General features: G+C 38.4%; 1 long non-coding RNA gene across 1 annotated transcript in view; it reads right to left on the reverse strand.

Annotated features, from left to right (window-relative positions):
* LOC116153952 (uncharacterized) overlaps positions 1–13065 on the reverse strand; it is a 44344-nt gene extending 31279 nt beyond the window's left edge. Inside the window, exons 1-5 of the long non-coding RNA XR_010381730.1 lie at positions 12825–13065; positions 11540–11803; positions 6957–7082; positions 2695–2788; positions 1346–1484 (exon numbers count right to left, since the gene is read on the reverse strand). This is a non-coding gene — a long non-coding RNA (uncharacterized LOC116153952). The remainder of the gene's footprint in view (positions 1–1345; positions 1485–2694; positions 2789–6956; positions 7083–11539; positions 11804–12824) is intronic.
* Between the last annotated feature and the right edge of the window lie 268 nt (positions 13066–13333).

Below are 13333 nucleotides of genomic sequence, written 5' to 3' on the forward strand. Positions count from 1 at the left end.
CCATCAACAGATGAATGGATAAAGAAGATGTGAGATACAAACACACACACACACACACACACACACACACACACACACACACACACACACACACACACACACTATTACTCAGCCATAAAAAACAATGAAATTTTGCCATTTGCAACAACATGGATGGACTTGAAGGGTATTATGCTAAGTCAAATAAGTCAGACAAATAAAGACAAACACTGTATGATATTACTTATATGTGGAATCTAAAAATACAACAAACTAATGAATATAACAAAAAAGAAACAAACTCACTGATATAGAGAACAAACTAGTGTTTACCAGTGGGGAAAGGGAAGGAGGGAGGGGCAATATAGAGATGGAGAGTGGGAGGTACAAACCATTGGGTATAAGATCGGCTACAAGGGTGTATTGTACAACACGGGGAATGTGGCCAATATTTTATAATAACTGTAAATGGAGTATAACCCTTAAAATTGTGAATCACTATGTTGTAACCTGTAGTTTATATAATAATGTTCATCAACTGTACTTCAATAAAAAAAGATTACAACATAATTACTAGGCGAAAGTGCAAAGAAAAAAAAGACTATTATCAAGGTAAGCCTGGTATAAACCTCAGCAAAAAGAGAATGGAAAGACAGGAAAGGAGATGAGATACCAAGGAAGTGTGCACTGTTGCTTTAAATGCATCCGATCTTTCAAGCTCTATACATCTTATCCTAAAACACGGAAAGTGTTCCTGTGTGTGTGACTTTTGCGAACTCACGGAGAAGGAAAAAAAAATGCCAGAAAACTGGAGGAAAGCAAGTGCCTGAATTTTCAAGGAATGAAAAAGAGTAGAGGAGATTGTGAGCCAAATAATCACAGCTAACATTTATTGAGTGCTTCCTCTGTGCCTGGGCTGGTTCCAACAATTTTGTGACATAGCATTATTATTCTCTGCATGTTATAGATGAAATACTGAACTCATGGGGTTTCTCAAAGGATTAAATAAGTGGCTAAATAAATAAAGTATTCAGAATAATTCCTGGCACATAGTAAAGCCCTCCATAAATGTAGGCTACTATTGTTATGGAGAAATCAAAGTTCTCTTTATGCCTACAGTCTATCATCTTTATTTAATTTATACCTGTCATCTACTTTTCTAATCTTTTTATTAGCAATATTTTACAGTAATAATGTGTATCAAAGGAGAGTACAATGCTGGTAGATTCAATTTGCAGGTCAAGAAACAGAGGCAAGCAGATTAAGCCTTTGATGTGAGATTTTGCGATTTGGTTAGTAGTTGAAGAGGGTTATCCCCCCTAACAGTAAGACACAAGGGTGCTTAAGGCTCCTCTCTATGACTCACCAGTGCCAACTATGCGTGAATCCAGCCTCCTCAGCAATCTGGGGCCTGGGAGCTGAATTCCTCAGCTGAGCTTAAATTTGCTGATCTGTTATTTACTGAACTATGCTCTTTTTCTTCCCTTTGTGTTTCTTGTCTTTGTCTGCAAATAGTCATAAAAGTTTCATATAATGACAGGTAAGGGACTAGGAAAAGATGAGGCATATGAAATCTGACACTCAAAAGATGTATTTGTCCTGCAATATGCTTCAAACAAAGCATTTTTCTAGGCATTAGAACAATAACAATGGAAGAAACCCAGCCCCTGCCAATGCTAAATTACTTTGGCACAAGAGTCATTTATGCCCAACTCATAAAAATAGGTGTGATTTTGGTTATTAAACACACTTGAATAGTCCAAGAATGAAAAGTTTTACAAACTCTGAGGTGTGAGGGCAGTGGTTTTATTTATTTATTTGGACAGGAATTTAGATCACTTTCATTGAAGGTCTTATTAGCACACAATCCCCAGTAGATGGCTGCAACAAATCTCTGGGGATTGATTCTTTTAGGAGGAGTGGACCATGCCAGATTCAAGGACTCTCAGCTTTTGTAGGTTTCTCTGGGATGTTTATCAAGTAGAGCTGGCATTTAGTCATTTTTATAAAATTACTGAATATTTCTTTTCCTATTCATTAAAGTATTAATTCTGAATTCCATTCCTTTCTCTTCCCCTAATTCGGAATCACTCTCATTGTCACCTCAAATGTGTCTGTTTACTAATGTAATCAAGAATCACCTCACAAAGCAAGCCATACAACTGATCCCCCAATATGTGGAAACTATATGTAACCGTGACCTGGATTAACATAACATAGAAAGAAGACATTTAAATTTTTCTCCTTGACATGAATTTATATTATCGAAACCAAGAAAGTAGGTTGTGTATCAGGGAAGAGAATGTTGGGTGGTCCCACTCATGGTTCCCTTCACCTCCCCACCTTTAGCCTGGAGGAATCAAAGAGCTGGCTGGTAATCTGGGAGTGATGGTAAGAGTGACCTACCCACTCCTTCAACCAACCAAATACAGGCACAGAATCCCATTAAGTGTTATCTATTATTACATCAGGGTTAAGTGTAATATAATATTCCAACCCACTCGCCATTGGGATGGCAAAGATTTGTGACTGACTTGTGCCGTTTATTTGGGTCACCTCTGATTTCCACTTTTAGGCACAGGGCCTTACTACTAGATTCTTGGGTGGCCCCAGTGACCTCAATGATCAGAAAGTGTTCCCCAGGGGCCCTCTCCCTGTGTCTTCTCTTGTCTCCCTCAAAATTACCTCAGGCTTTATAACCACTTCTCTACCCACCTCATCGTGTGTCCTGCTTCCACTGATGGTTTTAGTCACTCTGTTTGCCATCCAGTTCCTCTAACACCCTAGGGGAGGAAGGGAGCTTCAAAACCTGCAAGTGAATAGGAAAAAGAAAGAAGAATCAAACTGAACTGGCCTAGAAGTGAAAATACCTAGCAACCACTCAGCAACAATTCACACGGCAAAGGTTAATTCTCTTTAGGATGTCTCCTATATCCAGTGTGACGCATTAGTGTCCTTCCCTTCAGTTACATTAGAAACTGCTCCTTTCTATGTCCTCTCCAAGCACTGGAAAGAACCAGGTTCTATGAAGGGACAGATGGGGGGCTGGGCAAAGGGAAATGATAATCCTTCCTACAATCTGACATCACTTCAGGAATCCCTCCTTTAACCTGCATCATTAACTAAAAAGGTTTGCTTTATCACAACATTAAATGTATGTTATGTCCTGTTTCTACATATACAAACATATAGGACAGAATAAAAGTTTTTGTGTGGAGTGTGTGCAGATGTCCTTCTTCCCCTGGTCTACCAAAATTATCCTGTAACTTCCAGGCTATTCCTCATCCCCTTCATTCTTGGGAAGAAGATGAGTTCTTTCTCACTGTCAGAGATGCTAAGTTTATTTACACAATGAAGGGCTTAGAGAGAAATGAAGTGGTAAGAGAAAGTAAGAACACATTTTTGTTTGTTTGTTTGTTTGTTTGTTTGTTTTGCCAAGTTCAAAGGAAAGGGTTGCAGAGCAGATACAAGGACGGAGGGCAATGGATAGAGAACTATATATTTTGATTTCTTTCAGTTTTCTTTATAAGAGGCAAGTAAGGAATGGAATCCCTTATAAAGTATTTTTGGCTAGTAAGTGTGCTTCTTCAGTCATACTTTTAAAAACAGCTTTATTGAAATGCAATTCAAAAATCATGCATTGCACCATTTTAAAGTGCTCAATTCAGCGGTATTTAGTATATTCACAGAATTCTGCAACATCACCATCACTCAATTTCAGAATATTTTCATCATCCTAAAAGAAACCCTGTACCCACTAACAGTAACTCCCCATTACCCAGTCCTTAAAACTATAATATACTTTCTATTTCTACAGAGATTCTGGACATTTTATATAATGGAATCATACAATATGTGTCTTTTATTACTGGCTCTTTCTTTAGCATAATTTCAAAGTTCATCCATGTGGTTGCATGGATCAGTACTTCATTCCTTCTTATGACTGAATAATATTTCACTGTATGGATATAACACATTTTGTTTATCCATTCATCCACCGACAGCCATTTGTTTCCACTTTTTGCCAGTATTTTGATGAGTATTTTTTTACATGTATATCCAAAAGAGATACTGGTCTGTAGTTTTCTTGTTCATCTGGTTTGGCTATCAGGACAATACTGGACTCACAGAATAAGTTAGGAAGTGTGCTCCCTCTTCTATTGTTGGAAGTGTATGAAGGATTGGTGTTAATTCTTCTTTAAACATTTAGTAGAACTCACTAGTGAAGCCATCTGGGCCTGGGATTTTGTTGGTGGGAATTTTTTAAATTATTCATTCAGTCTTTTTGCTTGGCATATATCTCTTCAGATTTTCTATTTCTTCTTGACTCAATCTCAATAACTTCTAGAAATGTGTCCATTTCATTTAGGTTATCTAAATTGCTGGCATGCCTTCTATATGCCATGCAGTTTCAGGCTCTAGAAATAAGGGATAAGTAAAAGGGACACTACCTTGCTCTTGCAGAGCATCCGTTCTCTCATAAGAGAGGGAGACAAGAAGGGAAAAATAAGTTACATAATACATAACGTCAGGGAGACATTTGACTGCTGAGTACAGTTTAATAGCTTATCAACCCATTGGACATTATGTTCCAATCATAAGTTAATAAGTTAATAAATGAACACAACATGTTGGTTAGATGCCTATCACGTTAAATAGATCATTCTCATAACAAATTTGCTTTCACACATAAAACCCATCTAATGAATGAATTTGCATGTGTATTTTATTTTTAAAATTAAAGTGTATCCACAGAGATATTAATTGGTGAATTAAGATAATTCATTGAGAGGTGGCACAAATCAAGTCAAAACAGCTGTTTTCTTAAGGGGCCAGTTGATTTGCTGGCACTTAATCCTATCATACAGTTTATGTGAAGCAGTTTGTCAGTGGTCCCACTTCAATTTAGTCATCATTATGCCCTACATAGATAGGTATAGCTTTGCCAAATGGAAGGCCATCTTCTTGAAAGACTGTATGTACTGTACACTTGTACTGTATCATGATGATCATGATTCAGAGCTCACCTCAGGACCTTGGACAGCACCTGGTTTAGCTTTCAAGCTAGCACATGCAAAACTATTAACTTTAATTAGTAAATTATGCTAAATTACTTATGAACACAATCTCGTTATCCATAACTGTAATAGGTAGATAATATTATTTTCCTCTTTGTATAGGAAATGAAAAAATTGATGCTCTGAGACATAAAGTCTTATAGCTAGTAGGTGGCTGAGATGGCATTTGAACCCAGGAAACTTGATTCCAAGCCAATATGTTTTACCACTGTATTATCCTCCCTTATAAGTAACAGATTACATATGTAAAAAGTCATTAGTTTGTCAGTTACTTGTGACTAACTTCACCTCCTTCAAGTTATACCCATTAATGAAGAATAACAGAACTAGTCAAAATGGCTATCTTCCATCTAAACCACTTCTTCCTGAACATCCACACATCCTTATCTTTGTTCTCATCCTCAGAGGCAGCCTTTTCATATACTTGCTGAGAAGACATATTATGCTTGAACTTGTGATGAGCTAGGCTAAACCTGAAAGTAATGGGCAAAGCTCAAACACATTAGCCATCCCTAGACTGCAGATAAATCTATGAATCTATGAATCTAATGGTACTCTAACTCTCTTCAACCACCTCAGCATGAAATCATCAGCTTTTTCCTATTAAAAATGTAACAAAAAGATTCAAAATACTGAATTTAATTATCTGCAGCATGGACAAAATGGAATAAAAGTCACTCAAGCTGTGTGTGTGTGTGTGTGTGTGTGTATTAAAGTGGTTCACTGCTAATGCTTTGGTCCCTCTGAGTTTCTTAGAAAACAAAGATGGGGTGACTAGAGTATTTCTAGAACAATTAAGAACAGTCTTGCTGAATGAAGGCTTGCTCATCTATTACTGCTCTTTACTTTTAACAAACTCAAAGTCTTTTATAAAAACATAGAGGGGATACTTTCCTAAAAATATTGAAAACAACCCTGAGTACACATCTGCCTTCAGATTCTATTTGCAAGCAAATGAACACAACCTCAAACATGAGGACTAAAACAAACTGAACAACCTGATGTCAGGCCGCTTCTTGGGATTCTTATGCTGAGAGGCTTACTTCTATCTTAAAGAAAATCAAACCCTGTGTTTTGGTCAAGTGTACTGTGCTTCCATTGCCTGTGTAATTCACAATTACCATAATAGGAGCACTCGGTTCTCTGGCTGCATTACGACAAACACATCGGATGAGTTTGTGGGAGGATGTTCACAAGCACCATCAGTCATTGTCTGGAGATTTATGATCCACATATAAGATCAACAGTCTGGTGCTCACTGATTATTTTACTGCTGAGCTGCACCATCCATCTCCACCTAGGAATCTTAAAGATTTCTTAGGCAAAATTGCAGGATCATCTTTTAAGAGGCATTATCAATGACCCTCCAACACCTTATGACTAAAGCAAAATTGATATGAGATTGCTAGTCAATGAGTCTCAGAAATCAAAGGACTTATTACAAATAAATATCCTACCCATGAAAATAAGTTTTTACTAACAGGTTTAGCAAAGGTAAAATATATATATTTTTATATATATTTATATTTTATGTATCATATATACGTATGTATGCTGTACAATATCTGAGGATTAAATGACACATGTCAATACCTACTCTGTTTACAGACTTAAGGATATAAAATGTAGATTCTGAATGTGGGACTGCCTTGTCTAAAATTAACCACCACTGGTTTAAAAGATGTCCTAAGGGCTGAGCTTGGCTACAGTGACAGAGACCATGCTTACCAAATACCCATGTGCTCTCTCTACAGTAATTAAAAATTATGCTGGGTATAGAGTTCTTGGGATACTTTTTTCTAAAGATCAGCCTACACTTTCATTATGCATTTCCCAATCTCCATTGCAATTAGGTTAGGTCCATACGATTAAATTGACCAGTAGGCTCTGTATGTGTACCTTCCAGGCTGAGGCATGTAGGAGCTGGTATATGTGTTTTCCATCACTCTCCTCCCCAGAAGGGGCAATCTTGAAGGACATGCACAGGTGTCATAGACGGTGGAGGTCTCCCTGGCCAACACTGGGCTGTAATAAGAGTGAGAAATGAACTCGTATTGTGTTAAACCCTGGAGATTTCAAAATTGTCAGCTGTAACTAATTACTCTGAATAATACAGCCACAAGTATCAGATGGCATTGAGAATTCTCACCATTAAGAACAAATCTTATTTTCACTACCAAGTTGGGCATAAATCAAGAAAGAAGTTTTTCTCTTATCAAAGGAGTGAAAGAGTTCTTATACCTATTCTAGTTTTGCCTCTAAAAATTATGCTGATCACGAGGTTCTTTGGGCACTGTTTTCTAAAGATGAGCCTACACCTTAATTACATTGAGAGATATGTAAAATAAAGACTTCTGCCCAGTTATTGTTGTTCTAGTCTTATTAATAGGCTGGAAGAACAGTATTTAATTCCAGTACCCTGGACTATGCATCCCAGAGGTCTCCAAACTGTGGTAAGCTATCTCCCCTGCAAGAGCTTTAATGTCAGAGACCTCCCTGATCCATCTTTTGGGGCTGGGCCCATCATATTAACTGCCTGGACTCATATGCAATATGGATGGGGCGGTCAGGAGAGCAGGGCAGAGGCACCCAAGCTTTTAACAAGCTGCTATCCTGAGCTATCAGCCCATGAAGAAAGATTTTAAGGAGAAATCCCATTGTTATTCCAGAAGGCATCTGTCACATTATCTTAGCCACAATGGGTGAAGCACAATGAAGCAAGAAGTCTTCGGCCATAAGCTACATTTGGTCACCCAGAATTGATTTCAGTATTGTAAGGGTGGTAAAAGACTGTGGTGTATGTAAGAATATTGCCTGTAACTCATCAGAGGAAATCGTATCCCATGAAATGTGACTAAGAAGTGTTGATCAGAAATATATGTCAACTTTCTATACCTACTCTGGATGGAGAAATCTCTATTTTAAAAGATGTGTCAAAATGTTTTCCCATTATTTGCTGAATTTTTGTGTCATCCTTTTTCCATAAGGCAGCCTTACTGCTGCATTAGAGTAGACAAATGGGGATCTCTGACTCAGTGGATGTGGAAGAAACAACCAGGCTAGGGTGGGAGGACTACATGTGACTAAGCATTTCCCTCTCCTCAGGTTTCGGTCCTGTGGTGAGACATCCATTGCACAACATGCCTGGACCCTCTGACCCCTTCTTCATTCCTAGGAAAGGAGGAATTTCTTATCTCCTCAGTGAATTTAGGAACAGGAACTGTGACCATGTAGCTTAGGCCCTCCTCCTCCTCTTTTCTCTTGGGGATTTGTCTGGTTGCAGAGAAAATGTGCCTCACGGTAAGCTTGGTGGTAAAGGCTCTGCCCCTGCAAGGGGCGGGTAGAGTTTTCCTGTGCTACCTCTGATGAAGGGATAAGATGGTCAAATTCTGGGATTCAGCATTAGGAAATTCTCTCTTGTTACTTACACCTAAGTTACATCCTCGCATTCAACATTAATCAGCAATAAACCTAATACTTTTATTTTCATTTGCTTGACTCCTTTATCTTGCGGTCTGGGACCTGGCATGTGGGGAGTGGTCTGCCAACCTAGGACAGATACCCAACATCTGAACTTGGGAAATTCGTCTAGAAGACAGCTTCCAAGTCCCAAATGGGCCATAAAGAATTCAGATTCTCTGTATTAGTCAACTGAAACCAACTCAAGCTAGAAAGGGGAGTGGGGAGGGTACAGAGATTCACATGAAGATACAATGATATGAATGAATGATACAATGAATGAAACTCAGGGCAAAAAAAGCTATTGGACCTTCAAAGGGAACTAGAACCAGGAAATGTGAGCCCACATGGATTCTCTCCACCTCTCGTCTTGACATCCCTGTATACTTGCTTTGTCCTTCTCTTTCTCTGCAAACAGGCTTTCTCAGCTTTTCTAGGTCACATGGGCTTTTACGTGTATGCATGTCAGGGAGGTGCCCATACTGATCTAATCAGCTGTAGTCACAAGCAAAAGAATCATACAGAACAATATGTCTGCTGTATCAACAAATCAATAATACAGTTATTGGCTAAGAGTCAGAAATGGGAAACAGCTGTATGAGGTTTGGGGACTAAGATATGTAAAACAGTTGGATGGAAGAGAGGGACTGGAAATTAAGTGTAACAGTATTGGTGGTCTGTGCTGAGGGCACCTGTGAGATTCGTGGTCCTGTACTTAGAGACCAGTCATCCCGGCTGCAATTTTCCCCAAGTCATGAACAGCTTTTTATGTGCAGACACAACCTAGGCAGAGAGTTGAGTTTAAGCTGCACTGCTTTTTTCGGTCAGCTGAGTCAATCAGAGGAAAAGAAGAAGCTGATGGTATTTTGTCCGATGTGGGTAAAGCTACCTCTGTTCTCTTTTGGCTTCCACTTAAATACATTCTTGTAGGAGGATTCCCCTAACTTGCCCTTCTAATTTGGGCCAATCGATTTCCAGTCCTGCTACAGAATCCTTCTCCTGGGATTTCTTTTTATTGTGCACCCGAGTTAGTGCCACCATTTCTTACATCCTACAACTCTTTTTGTATTACTTTTGATCTTATATTGTCAGAAGAAAATCCTTCAGAAGGAATATTTTACGTGTACAGTTTCTGAGACTTTATGTATCTAAAAGTGTCTTGATGTTACCATCATTGTTGACTGATAATTTGACTAAGTTGCAGAATTCTAGCTTGAAAATTATTTTCCTCAGAACTTTGAAAGCATTGCTTCGTGCCAGTTTGATTCTTAATCTTTTATGCAATGAATTCTTTTTCTCCCATGGAAGTATTTGGAATCTTTTATCCATCCTTAAAGCTCTGAAATTTCACAATGATAAGTCTATTTGTAGGTCTTATTTTCATTCATCCTTCTCAGAATTTGGTGAGTAAATCCAATCTTAATTTAAAATAATCTAGTTCAGATTAATACTAACTTAATTTCAATATTATATAGGAACTTTTGCCACACATATATCTCCCTTTCTTCTTCCCTTGGTCTATTATTTTCACACAACTTACATTTTTACATATCGTGAGTCCATCAACATAGTTTTATAATTATAGTTTTATGCAGTTATCTTTTAAAATAAAGGAGAAAAATTATGAAGAAGGTAATTTCAATTCAAAGATTCATGTTTTCTTAGCTCTGAGAAATTTTCTTTCACCATTTCTTTGATATCTGTTTTTTCCTTCTGTTTCCTTTTCATGAATCTCATACTTGTGAGATTCGCTGTCTCTTTGTATATTTGCTATTTTATCCCAGCTCTTCTATTATTTCATCAATAATGTCTTTACTTTCCAAGAGCTTCTTCATGTTTTCTGATTGCTCCTCTTCTATAGTACTTTGTTCTTAAATTGTGGATGCATTATATTTTATTAATTTATTAATAATATCACATGCTTCTGGGACAAAACTCAATAGGCTAAAAAAAAAAAAAAAATGCTTGTGACAAGCTCTTTCTCACCAATTCCCGGCCCTAAAGACAATCTTGTTTTTAATTTAGTATGAATCCTTCAGAGATATTTCTTGAATTTTAAAATTATACATGCCTTTTAAAATACCTTTTAAATCTCTTTGAAAATATAATTTCAGCTTTATTTTTTCTATTCTCTTTTGTAAATTATCTTGTATTTATTGGGGATTGCGTATTCTCTTCATCTTGGAATTCTGACTTCGTGTTTCTGTATTTTTTTCATATGATTTGGTGTCCAGTCACATGTAAACATGGACTGTATTATCCTTTCTAGGTAGCAGATATGGGTTTTCTCCTGTTATAAATATTAGGATATTTTCTTGTTCATTCCCACCTGAGTAGAAATCTTCCTGGGAGCTAAACTCATGTGTGGTGATGGTGGCAAGGAGGGAGTAGACGGAGTCAGTACAAAGGGTTTATTTTAGAATAAGTGGTTGACAGTTAGTCCATATGCTGATTAGTTGAACAGACAGAGGCCAGAATCCACCCAGCAGCCTTCTCTCAGGCAAGTTTGCTCTATGCATTTACACACAATTCCAGTCAATGCCATGTTTTCCATCTCTCTTCTCACTCCCACATCCACCCCTGCCAACTCCAAGTTCAGAGTCCCTCTGAACTGGGTCTTGGGTTTGCCTAGCAGCTCGGTTCTTTCCACATTACTGGCCTTCTTTGCATTTACACTGAACTGTTTAGGACTGTAGCTTCCACCAATCTGCAGTAGTCATTAGTACCTTCCACCAGGTGAAATCTCTCATCTGCTGGTGGTTCCCTCTAGTACATTGTCCTCGGAAAAAGTTCTGGGCTTTGATAAATAACGCAGTTCAAATACTCCAGTCTAGCCTGATACGATATTTGTTTAATAACATAAAAGGAGAGCCCATGGTGAGGGCTGGTACTTCTTTATAGGTGGATATTTTTAATGTAAGGAGACTGTTAATCTGTTATTGTGGGTTTAGAGACACGTTTTTGGGGGGAGTCCTAGAACAGAGGAGGGAGAAGAAATGCTATTTTTATTCACTGGTACTTACATCTTTCGTCACTCCCCATCTGGAAGATTGGTGTTTTCCTGAGAGACATCTGGTAGCCTTGTCTGTTCCAGGGCTTAAAGAAGGAAAATGCACTGTAGTTATTATTTCTTCCTTATAAATACAGCATCTTGCAATGGTTGCAGCACTTTGGGTATCATCATGGTTTCATCTCCTTGGGAATATTTCTCATTTCCTATATCGAGGTACATTGTTTTCTTCTTCTGACAGAAGGACCTCGTTCATTCATCTAGGCTTCTAGCAACACTATAAAAATCAGAAGGGAAAAAACTTCAGAAGTTGCAAAACAGATGATTAACAGCAATGCTATGGCCTTATTAAGTTAAGGACATCATGCTGTTTACCCATTCGCACATGCTTATTGATTTAATGTTTTGTAAATTTAGCTCTCTTCAGTCTCAGCTGATGTGTGGGTGCATATACCAGCCAGACTGAGGCTTATGCCATAAGTGAGAAATCACCTGATAATTTATGGGTGGTGAAATCCAAAGTCAAACAGGTTTTCCCTCAGGAGAGGAAAAAACACATGTGGCCCATTTTAGACAACTCTCTTCCATGGCTCTTTCATTTTAAGAAAGTCCACACTTTCTGATGGGATTGTTGAAGGGAGAATTGAGCGATTCAGTCAGTCCACATTTTTTACAAAGAGTCTCTGAGATAATGTGCCTGAATGACGGATTTTTTTTCTTGCTTTTTCTCTACGTCTGTGCGGAGGCTGGACCTACACTAATGAGAACATCCTGGGAGTTCAGCGGCCACATGTGGGATGGCTGGATGGCCGGCAGCTGTTACTAAGTGACTGGCCCATGGAGATGCCATGCTGAGGGAATCATTAGTAAAACAGGTCCTGAGAAGTGTCTGATATGAGCTACCCCCTTTCTTACATGTCCTGTGCTTGACAAAAGAGCTACCTGTTGTTTTTTTTTTAAATGAGGGAAATGGATTTGGTTTCTGTTGGAGAGAGGGCATATATCATTTGGGGAGGAGAGACTGGGGGAGAACTGCTTGAAGGTTCTCTTGGAAAGACACCCAGCACACTCATATACGTACATACACACATGCCTGCACACGTACTCATGTTCACACATATGTACTTAATGATGAGAAGGATGGAGAATGCTGAAGGCAAAAACTGAGGAGCCAACCAGTCAGTCCTCTTCTCCACAACCTTGCTCTTCCTTTATTTGGAGAAGTCTATGGCAAACCAAGTGTACCTGAGCCAGAAAACTGATTGAAAGAACAAAAGCTTGTTTCAAAAGTTGTTTACCCTCACAGCAGCATGGATCCTTCAGAGACCACGGGCTTCAATGCAAGATATAAGCTGCTTTGTCTTTGTTTTGCCACTGGCCATCATGGAGGAGAGACAGAATTGGAAGTCAGGAAGTTGACTCAAAGACTAAAGCTGGAAAAGGGAGGAAATAGAATGGGAGGCATGCAGTAGTCACTGGTCCATAGTCACTCTGGAAAACAGTCAGGCACATGTTCATTTCTTGATGGGAGCCCAGTTTCGCTCCTTGGGAATGATTCTCTGTTGTTTTTGTTTCTTAGTTTCAGCTGACGGTGCTTCTATTCAAACAATTCTCTTTAATATTCTATGGGTTTTCCATGAATTGTTTCAGCCCTTTTAAGAAAGCCATAACCTCACATCTCTTTAAGACAAGTTCTCTTCTACCTTGGAGTCCTTGTGAAGCTGCTGTGTGACAATTCGTTAAGATTCTAAAAAGTCCCATTGCATAATACAATCTGTAACGTACATGTTAAGGTCTTTGGAAAAAC

The sequence above is a fragment of the Camelus dromedarius genome, chromosome 7 (genome assembly GCF_036321535.1).
Source record: "Camelus dromedarius isolate mCamDro1 chromosome 7, mCamDro1.pat, whole genome shotgun sequence".
Taxonomy (NCBI): domain Eukaryota; kingdom Metazoa; phylum Chordata; class Mammalia; order Artiodactyla; family Camelidae; genus Camelus; species Camelus dromedarius.